Below are 11,635 nucleotides of genomic sequence, written 5' to 3' on the forward strand. Positions count from 1 at the left end.
GTGAGGGCAGAAACATGCACAGAATAATCAAACATCTGGAGAGGGGCAGTGTATGTTATGAAGGGAGTGGAAGAATAATAGATGGAAGTTTCTTGTTAGAGCAAGAAGAATGCGTGCCCCAGGCTGCAATAAAGAACAAGATGTCCCAATTCCCATTGTCCTTAAGTAACCACTGCAGCCATCTCTGCAGACAACATCTTTGTGGCATTAATGTCATGTTTTTATTCAGGCCCTCGTCCCCCAAGTACACAGACTAAACCTTCTAGTTGCAGGTTTGGCCACCTATGCTTTTGTATATAGGTCATGTAGAAAAAAAAAAAAGAAACTCTCAGAAACCAGCCTATTTGTGTTAAGGCCTCCAAGAAATGCTTAGTTGGCGTAATTCAATTTCTTCAGTGTTGTATCAACAAGAATTCTGCTAATAAAAGAAAAAGTAGCCTTCGTGGTATGAAAAAAAAAGCACTTATAAATGATTCATTATTTTTAAAAAAAGCATCTATAAACAGAAAGATGAGGTCAAAAAATCTCTTGTAAAAGATTTTTTTTTTTAAGGTGTCAGGGTACCATTATTTCAGTAATTGTGTAGAAATTTGGAAGCACTTTTTTTGTTGTAGGAAATGCTTTATGAAAAAGGTCCTTTCAGGCTGGGAAGGGAGTGCTGGATTAGAAACCACGTTATGCAAGCCTGCTGCTCCAGAAGCCAAAACCCTGCCCCATCAATTGCATAACCAGCTCCAAGGGAGATCTGAGCCCTGCTTCTTTATGAAGGAGCCTCCATGGAAATTCAGCAAGTTACCAGCCTTCCCCAGGCCATAAACAAGGCATTTACTGTCACTTGGCATTTACTGGAGCCAATTGTGCACAATTTGATTTTTTTTCCCCCTTCTCATTTCACAGTGTAAACAAAGAAACAACTTACAAAAAAAATGACACTAGGCAGACTGTCTCCTGTTGACACCATTCTGATCTGGGACTCATATTGCCCCTTTGAAATGCTGAACAAGGCTGTGGGCTGCTGGTACAATTCTGAAAGGAAGTGGGAGAGGCAAAAGCAAAACAAGATGCTCTGCAATGGAATGCACTAAAGAAAACCAAATATTTAAATTCCTCAAGTGTGGGACAAAACCTACTGATCTCACTCTGAACGACCGAAACCACCACAAAACCCCATAAGGCTGGTGGTATGTAGACATTAAAACACATCATACTTCCCTACAGATCAAGAGACACCTTATACATTCAGTTCCCATGTTTTTGCTGTACTATTCTGTTCTTTCTAGACTGTAGCCTTCAGTCCTGTTACAGGGCATGCCAAACTTTTGCCAGCTTTGTACAGAGAAATACAGTTGAAAGAGCAGCACAGCTTCCATTTCCCATGTACACCTGCTCTGTCTTGATCAGTATTAATATTATTCTTCCTCATTTGTATTTGCAATGTTAGCACTGCTTCCTAAAGCCTTCTGCACACGTATTGTTCTCATCTCTACTGATTTAACATGCAAGATGCTGCACTGCTGCTTTTCCTTACAGGAAAAGGCAAAAGGAAAAAAGAAAGATCCAAAGCCTATCTGAGTTTTGAGAGCCCATTGGGCAAGTTTGGTTAAGGGATTACATTTTCCATAGTCAAAACCACACAAAGGACTCATATGAACACTGCTGTTTCTAAGCACTTCCCCCTCTTCCTTATTTCTTCTTCCTTTGTCCTTTCAGTATCATTCACCTTGGAAAGGATGACTGGGGGTTTCACTCAGACACCAGACTGAGGTTAGTCTGAAGAAATATAGTTTTGCCAATCGTTTTCCTGCAAAGCATTCTGAAATACCTGAAAAAGACCCAAGTTGCATTTCCTTTACAAAAAGACAAAAGTATAGGAAAAATCATACCCATCTCTAAAGAAAGCAGCTGCAGTCATCCAAAAGAAAAACTTACCATTCTCACACCATTATGTATCACACTTGACTTGAAAAAATTAGACACCATGAAAAAAAATCTAGCCCAGTACTCCTAAGTCTCTAAGCAATTAACTGTAAAAAGAAAGCAACGTTGCAGTTTGTAATATAGAGCCCAGTAATCAAAGACCTGTGCATTGACAGGAAGCACTTGAAAAAAGGCCTTTTGAGGTTTTGGTTTCTAGGATTCCTTGGATATGATTCATAATATTAAAACTGATGAAGTTCACAGTCAGCACAAATCCCCCTCTCTCCCTTGAATCAGATTGCATAACACAAGTGATTGAGCAACCTACCCTAGATATCTTTAAGGTTTATTCAATTATCCTGCTCATGGCTCAACATGGACTTTATAATAAACAACCAGATAAGCAAATTCAAAGATAAAAACTATGAGATGCGTTAAAAGAAGCAATATCACATGATACACAAGGCACAAGCTGGCGACAAGAACGGTGATTTCTGAGTATCTACAATGCAAACCAGCTCTGAATAGGTAACTTTCCCCCCTTCACAATTAATTGTCCTATTAAATTAATAATCATTAGTCAGAGGCTGATGATCTTAGGTTGGGCACACAGAGAATTCCCTTTACTTTGCTACTTTATTAAGCTGACTACTCTCATTTCTTCCAAATCACTTAAAAGTCCATCTGCTTTGCTTTGAGATGTTAAAATTCCCCTGAAAGGCCATTTTGGCCATACATGTTCCCATGGTGTTCCAAAAGCCTCTTTAAACACTGGCAAAATTAAGTAATGCATGATGGAGCTTAGCAAACTAAGGCCTTTTCAGCCATCACCTCAGCCCCCACATTGTTTTCTAATTAGTTACTGTGTTTGAACCTATGCCAAACAACACACCCTTAGCTAAGCATCCGTTAAAACAGTAAATTAGTCAAGTTGTGCAATCCCTTTTAACTCTCTCAAGCCAAATAAATATTGCCTTGACATTATGAAGACACTTTGAGTAATCAACCTAAAATGTGCTCATAATACATAACCTGAACCCTGTTCAATTAATGAAAAACTTCTGGCAGAAGGGTAGTGTTCCAAAAACACTTGTTTTCCCTTGAAATCAACGGGAAGGAGCCAATTAGGCAGTTCTGAAAACTCCATTAGGTGTATCTGAATATTCAGTTACCAGAAATCTATTTATAGCCAGAATTTTCAATGAACTGTAGTGGTTTGGATAAGCTGCATATTTACAATCCATTGTGGTAGCTAATGCTGTGGATTATACTTCTAAGAGAGAAATGCATCCTCTGAAGCAAAGGATATCCAAATGTATTCTTTGCATGATTTTAAAGAAGTTAATAGAGATCATGACATAGTGTAAAATATAAATTACTCACATTTTTAATAAAAAGCACTGTATTCCCAGAAAATAAAAAGACATTAGGGCAGATAAACACGGATAAAGAACAGTCAGGCTACATCATAAATAAGCAACCTGTGGAGCTTATTTTTAATCTGCAATATAATTTTCAGCCTAATGATCTCCACGAGCTCAGTTACAGAGGCTGAGTTTACTTTCCATTCAGACACTTTCAGTGAAACAAAAGAAGTTACAGCTGTATTTACTTACAGACAGGATTTGCTTAATGGTTATAGTCCAGGTCAACTTTCCAAGATTTAGTTATTTATTATTAAATATATATTATTAGGTGATTGCAAATATAGTTTTATAAAGCTTAAGTATGTTTGTAATGAGCTCTACTTATTTGGTTGCAAACACCACCAGTCTTCACAAACCCCTGACAAATGGCTAATTATTCCTCCAGTCATAAAGCATAGACCATGACAAATAAGTCTGTGCAATTTATAGGGGAAAAGATCAGCAGGTAAGGCAACTGTATTTTACCCTGCATATACCAGAGCATTTCATTTGTTATCATATACAAATATATATGACATATATAAATAAGATACATATATATAAAACATTTTTTTTGGAATAGGGACAACACTAAAAGGACTAAACACAGGCTGACAATACATTTGTAAACATAACTACCAACATTAGCAGGTTACCAGATGATCCATTCTTGGATCGTGCCATTTATACTTGCATCGGCAATCTAAACACTTGTGCCAAATATTTACTCTCAGTAACTTTATAAGGTGTCAAGTTACATTAAGGAGGTTAAACACATGGTTCGATGGTCATGCTGAACATTAATATCATGGAGTGTATCACAAAATATCCAGGAAGGAGGAAGGAAGGACACAAGAACAAATGGTTAAGATGGAAGCTGTCCTGAAAAGCAGCAATTCACAGGAAGACCTGAGGGTCATTGTAACTAACACCATTCAGCTCTTGGTGTAGCCTTGTAATAAAAAGGGTCTGCAATACCCACATTAATAATTTTATTACTTCAGTAGTTCTTTACAATGGATTTTTGTATATTTGTCAGAAGAATATCAAGTAGAAAAATAACACTTGACATTTGGAAAGATCTCTGCAACTATAAAAGTATTCTGGAGATTATGCACAGAAACCCCAACAGTGACACAGGCACAGGAGGTTAACAAACCTCAATTTTGCCAAAGAAAATTTTGATAAGTGGCAGTCAGTAAGCATACGTATTTACACATAAAAAGCTTTTCAGTTCTGCTGATAAACAGAAATGGATGCAAGAAAAAGTCAATATTTCCTACCAGTGAGGTGCACTGTTTTTGATAAACATTTTTATCAGTGTGGGTGGCAGAAGAAGCTCTCACCTGGTCGTTTACCCAGCATTAAATGGGTCTTAATAGCATGCTCTCTCCTAATTCTCCATCTGCAGCATTTAATCTCTCAGGATGCAAAAAGCTGAACCCTAGGACAATCATCCAAATTATCAGGTGAACTACAACTGCCTGTCATCTACATGTCAGGCTATACAATCTACTGGCTGCTCGGCTTTAAACTCTATGAAAGTGCAACATAACTATATTTAACAACTACATAACAGCATGCAGACTAATTATGAACACAGCAGAATGTTAGTGGCTTCTGGAGAACCAGACACAGCAATTCCTTGAATAGTAAACATTAAGTATTTAAAAAGATATTACTTATTTACAATTAATTACGTGTAATGAAGAAGCCAGAGTTAAAAAAACAAGCCAGAAATTTGCTTGATATTCAATAAGAATAATTAAGTTGCTTTATCAAGGCATCATTTTGCCTCAGGAAGTTTGTCAAATGGTAGTACTTATACACACAATAGCAATATATACCCTAAACCAACTTACAACATATGGATCCGATGATTGTAAGTATTACATCCTTCCCCATATTCATTAAGAATGTAACAGTATGCCCATGACTTTGCCAAGAAAATCTCTTGCATTTAGTGGTAAAGAATACACATATTGAATAAGGCCTAATAAATTGAATACCAGTTTCTTTATCAGGTTCAAACAGAATTCACCAAGAAGTTGTGGAGTTAGTTATTAGCAGCTTTTTCTTTCACTTGCAGTTTCAAATCTGCAAAATTCAAGCCCTCTCAGGCTTTCAGTGGTTTTCTTTATATTTCTTAACACAATCTACATAACAAGGCTAATGTGATAAAGATAGTTCTGTTAAATCTAATATTTTTCATGATGAAAAGCATGGCATACCCTTTCCTATAAACCTGAAACATGAAGAACTATAGCTATAACAGGTTAGGATTTGTTGACATCACCAGCCAAATAAGGATATTTCCAAGATATATTTGCCTTAAATTCTCTTTGTTTCAACCAACAGTAGCACATTCAGGCACAATTTTTTAACAAAGCAACTCATTATATTATTAAACTTCCAGACCAGACTTTCAGCAGATGGAGTTAATTAACAAATGTAGAGCACTTAGACAGGCAAAGAATGTCTAAAAAAGTTAAAAGCAAAATGTTAATACATGGAACATTAAACAATTCCATACCATTTGCTAATTGTATCACCGTTAAGCAGATCTTGTCTTCCCCAGATTTACCTTGATGACTAAACAAGCATATAATCTGTGAAATTTATACTCACTGTGCTAAAAACCCCCAATGACTTTCTGTTAGAAACCTTTTCATGGGCTATTTCCTGTTGATTTGTTCTGCTTAGGTATCTACCTCATTTTCATTGGCAGGATTTTCTGTTGCCAAAACTGGAATGTTGAGGCTTTTACACTGACACGCAGGTTTTCTGTGTGTGATCTCCCTGTTTTACATGTCCTGGCCATTCTGAAAATGCCACATCAAACTGAAATGCTGCAGAGGAAGATTATCTCCTTTCCACAAAATATCTGTTGTGTCTGCAACTGTGTCTACCAACTAAACATGCATATGAACAACATGCAAAGAGGACCCTACTAAAAACCACTGTGGTTTAATTGTTTCTGCAAAGAAACACGTCACATTTCTCAACCTAAGTTTTGCTCCACTAACAAATTCCTAAAAGAGCTTCAGAAAACATTTCCAAAATCACATCCCAACTTGCAGTTCCTTAGACTAAAATCATAACGAGAAAGCTCTTCCGTATTTTCAACTTTATTATAAGCATAGCTTAAAAAAATTTCAACTTGAACTTGAATTGCAGTTTGGTTGGCGTGTCTAAATCGGGAGAAACCAATTTGAGGGGAAAATCAAGAGGCTTGAGGGGGAATCTCCCATGCAGAGGGACTTAGGACAGGCTAGTGGCTTTAGTCAGCAGAAACTTGTGAAATTCAACAAGGACAAGAGCAAGGTTCTCTATTTGGGACAGAACAACCCTGTGGAAGAACACAAACTGAGGACTGTCTGGCTGTGAGCAGCTGTGCCGAGAAGGAGCTGGGAATCCTGGATACCAGCAAGCCAAACACCAGCCCCCAGTGCGCTCCAGCAGCCAGGATGGCCACAGGCCCCCAGATCCAAGGAAGTCATTGTTCTCCCTGTATTTGGCACTCATTAAGCCAGAGGAAAGAGCACTGATACAGCTGGAGAAGGAAAGTCTCTGTGAGGACTGGTCAGCAGCTCCCCAGTGCCTACAAGGAGGTTCTCAAGCAGGCAGAGGCAGCCCCTCACAGTAATGTGGGGTGGAAGGATCAGAGGTAAAAGACAGATTGAATCAAGAGAGGGTTGCATCGATTCAAGGAAAAAAAAATCTTTTGATCCTGGGCACAGCCAAGCAGTGGAATAAGTTGCATGGTCTCAGTTCCTGGAGGTTTTCAAGACCCAACAGGATAAAGCCCTGAGCAGCCTGATCTTGTAGTTGACCCTGTTTTTAGTAAGAGGCTGGACTAGGTGATCTCCTGAGGTCCTTAAATCAAATTAATCTAGGATTATATTGCCCTGTTAAGCAAAACTGAGCCCTATCTTGCATTAATTGTTAACCAAATGCAGCTGCAGAGACAATAAAAGAAAGTTAAGATCTTTCATCAAACATGCTTAGACTTCGCAAAAGCATTCACTGCAGAGAATGTAAGGAACACAAGTACTGAGAAAGCCAAAGGAAATGAAAAAACACAATATTTAAAAACAAAAGAGGAATAAGCATACTAGACACTGGCTTTACTACTTTAAAAAGAGGAGCTGTATAGACATGATACTGTGATATTCATGGAAACAAGAATTTTCATATCAAAATTCTCATATCTATACATGAGTAACTCCATTTCTCCTATGCCCCTCCTCAAAAAGATATTCTGGAAAATTATCTTGGGGTCCAACACACAAGCTTGGAGCCTTAGTTTTGCTTCAATAACAGCAAGATTTTTGCAGTTACTGTGTTTAGGGGAAATCTTGAATCCTATTTTGCATATATACAGCTATAAAATCTCCCAACACAGAAGGATCTGTACAGCCACAATGTGTTTTATTCACTTAGATACACAAATATTCAAGGACTCCACAAAAGTATTTGAAGTTAAGCAGATCTAAGTTACTGCAGATGGAAAAAAAAAAAAGCTGAGTAATTTTTTTGTGCTTAGAACTTTACAGGCATTGAACAACGATGGTTCCTTAGATGGCTTCCTTGATTCTACAAATGAAATTCTTTTCTTTATTTTTTAATTCAAAACCTTATATTTGACACCGAGTAGGCAAACAGTGGGCCCAATAGAACTAATAGCAAATATCATCAGCCTCTTCAATAATACATTTAGTGGAAAAAGTTCAGTCCTGGAGATTATTTTTTCCCAAAACATTAAAAAACCCAAACAAGCTGACCTCTTAGGTCAGCTGAATAACATGTGTGGGACTGGAGAGAGGATCTATGGTGATCAAGTAAAATTTTAGAGTATTTAATAGACATTGTGAATTAAATGCACAAGGCTATAAGCTTCCCAAATAGAAATTTCACTGGCATATGGATTATTTCCAAAAACTGTCTTTGTGCCAAGGTTTTTCTTTAATTTCTGAGCTATTTTTTGATGGGAAACAGTTCCAGTAAATAGATTACAATGGGAGCTGAGCATCCTCACTCAAATAAGGAAATCTTACACTGACTCCCCAGGTACACATGCAGACTTGTCCAGTGAACACTCCAGTTTACCCTGTTGATAAACCAGCTGGAAGATTCTGGAGCACTACAATGAATGCCTTCTTCCAGACCATATGCTCCTTGCAAGACCATATGCCCTTTATGACAGTCCCAGATTAACCCAGTTTGTGTGAACTCAAAACCCACACATGGCACCTTTGTAGGCAATAGGAATAACTAATACAGTCCCCTTCTCTCCCTCTCAAAAAAAATCACCCAAGAAAACAAAAACCTCCCCAAAAAAATCCCAAACCTACCCCCTCAAAAACACACCTCCCACCAAAAGCAAGACACCCCCATCCAAAACAGAAACCTCACAAAAAATATTTTGTTTTCTTTTTTTAAAGTATTAGATTTTCATTTCAAACAGAAAGGAAGAGATTTACCTTTTTTTGGTCCATTTGAAGCAGAGTCAAGGGTGGATTTGCTAGAAGGATTTGCTTTATTAAACTAGTTAAATTAGTTAAAACATAAACCCCCAAATTAGGGCACTTACAAATGAAACCCAAACTATAGATGTTATGATGCCTCTAGAATTTAGAAGGACATGTCTGCGAGTCTTCTTTTCTTCAAATCCACAACCAATTTTGTTTCACGAATTAAATAAGTGGTATGTTCAATATTCCATTTGCAAGTGCATTCATTGGGCCTTGCAACTTAATTAAATGCCTCACTAACTTCACACATCCAAGCATTTCTGCATGATTGCTTCATATTAAACAATTCACAAGAAACAGAAAATATCACAAAACGCTTCTGTAATCAGATATGGCATTGTACTATAAATTATTCTTGTGTTATAGAAACTGTGCTAATAAATACAGAGGCAGCTGGTGGAGAAGCCTTTATGGTTAAATGGACCATCATCTCTTTATCACTGGTTAAGCAGAGGGGAATTCCTAAGGAGACAAACACTTGTAAGAAGCTTACCTCCCAACTGCCAGGCTGGGCAGATTAAGAGCATTGTCAGTCACACCAAATCACCATGACCACTCCCTCACTTTTATGCAAACACTGTTGCTTGCTAGCTTTGTATTTTAAATTCACAACAGCTTATTCTAGTGGAAGGGGTCCCTGCCCATGGCACGGGGCTTGGAACTAGATGATCTTTAAGGTCTCTTCCAATTTGTACCATTCTATGATATATCAAAAAAAAAAAAAAAAGCCACTCGTGTACCAAGTAAACTCGTGTTTCAAGTAAACAATTTTATGCTTACTTATGTAAGTGAGCAGGAGTTGCAGGAGTTATGGTTGAGGATGAGCTGTGGGCCTGGAAACCACCAGCAAAACAAAAGCTTCAGAGGCAGAGAGGGAGCTTGTCAAGAAGCTCTTTCAGGCCAAGGCGGCTCCAATTTCATATTAATCTAAGATCAAAGCATCAATACATTTAATGTGCCAAAGACATTCACAATGGCTCTGTGGCATACATCATACTGGAAATGCTCTTTATCATTCTGTGCCAGATTTAGACAAAACCAGACACTTTGATGCACACTGAAGTTTCTGTGAAATCATTTCAACGTCAGGCTCCACATCAAGATACTGAACTCACTGCCTTTACTACCAGCAAGTGACATCTACTAGTCTTTGGTATCTCAGGACTTTCTTATGGGCTCATTTGCTAAAGCACCAAACATGTGACGAACCTTCTAATCACAATCTGTGCCTGCACCAACAATTGTAATGAAACCAGTGCAGCATTCCCCACCTCCCTCGACACTCAGACCTCGCTCCTGTGCAGCTGCTGCAGGACAACCTTCCTCACCTCTGCGCCCCCAGCTCTGAGTCTGTACCCTGAGACCCCCTCCATCTTCATGAAAGCAAGTTTAATGATGATCAGAACTGGAACTGCATCCAGTAAGCTTAGCAAGTCCACAGTTTTATTACTGTGAAGCCAGTCCTGTTTTTCCCCTGTCTGAGAGTACAAACTGTAGCCACATTTGGGGCAGTTTACATGGAAATGCTGCACAGCCACATGGCTGCAGTTGTGCATTCCTGTGGCATCTGACATACTGCTCCAGATGGTGCTAATGGCATGGGACCTAAAACACATTTACCTCCCACTGTAAATCTACCTCTGATTTGCTTTTCTGAGGTACTCACACTTTGGTGATACTATATGAAGACAAAATATGGGCTTTTCAAAAATGTAAGTGCTTAGGTGCTAAAGCCACATTTTCTAAATTACCTAAAGAACTGTGGTCTTTGAGAAGTATTTATGTACCCATGCACTTCTGAAAATGCCACAGAGCTCCTTCCTGTATCTTTAGACCCCTAAGTGCCCTGTAAAGCTCCGAGAACCTTCTGGAACAAATCTTGCCCTGTTAAGGAAAAAATTAAAAAAAAAAATAAAAAGGAGTACTGCTCATATATCTTCACATTGCCTACAAAATTATTCCAGATTTAAAACCAAAACCCATGACTGATGAATAGCATCCCTACTGAAAAGCAGAAAAGGCTAAGAAAACAGAGCTCAGATAGTTTGATTTCCTCAAATGCACATAACATACCTTCTTAAAAATTATTAAACAGGTTTACTATATTAAATGTCAAATCAACAGAAAGAGAGCATGTATAGTGCATTACCATCACTTAGAAAATGTCTATATACTAACAGGCAACAACTGTATGTATAAATATTTATGTTACATATGCTGATGCAAATATTATATTTACCTTTTTTTTGGCAAAATTTTGGAAATATTGTGAAAGTAACAGCTCCAACAGTACAAACTGTACTTTCTGCACAAGATTTTTTTTCCTATCCTTTTCTTTATTACCATTTCAAACTACAGGTTTTCCAAATTGCCTAAGCAGACCTCTTTTGGCCAAACCATAGACTCTTTTGCACTTTAAATTTTTTTACCCATCAGTGTAAGTAAACAGTTTGTACTTCTTCATAATAATTGTCTAGAGTTTACAGGTGAAGAATCCTCTGTATATCTCAAGAATTATTTTTAGCCTGAAAGTATCTTGTTCCGCAGCACCTTTAAATGGATTTTTACCTACAAAAAGCTTTTGGAAATAGTTTAGCAGTAACTCATCCTTACAATTCACAGTACCACATCTTTTTGACAAGTGAACAGTTTGAGGACTCCTTGATGATAGTCTGCTTCAATCCTTGGGAAAAACATGCACAGGCAAAAGTTCATTCAAGTAAGTGCACTAATTTTATATCAGGGTTGATACATTATATGTAGCTTGGAGAGAAATAT

The sequence above is a fragment of the Pipra filicauda genome, unplaced genomic scaffold (assembly GCF_003945595.2).
Source record: "Pipra filicauda isolate LSUMZ 115617 unplaced genomic scaffold, ASM394559v2 scaffold46_size3722508_pilon, whole genome shotgun sequence".
In the NCBI taxonomy this organism is placed as follows: Eukaryota; Metazoa; Chordata; class Aves; order Passeriformes; family Pipridae; genus Pipra; species Pipra filicauda.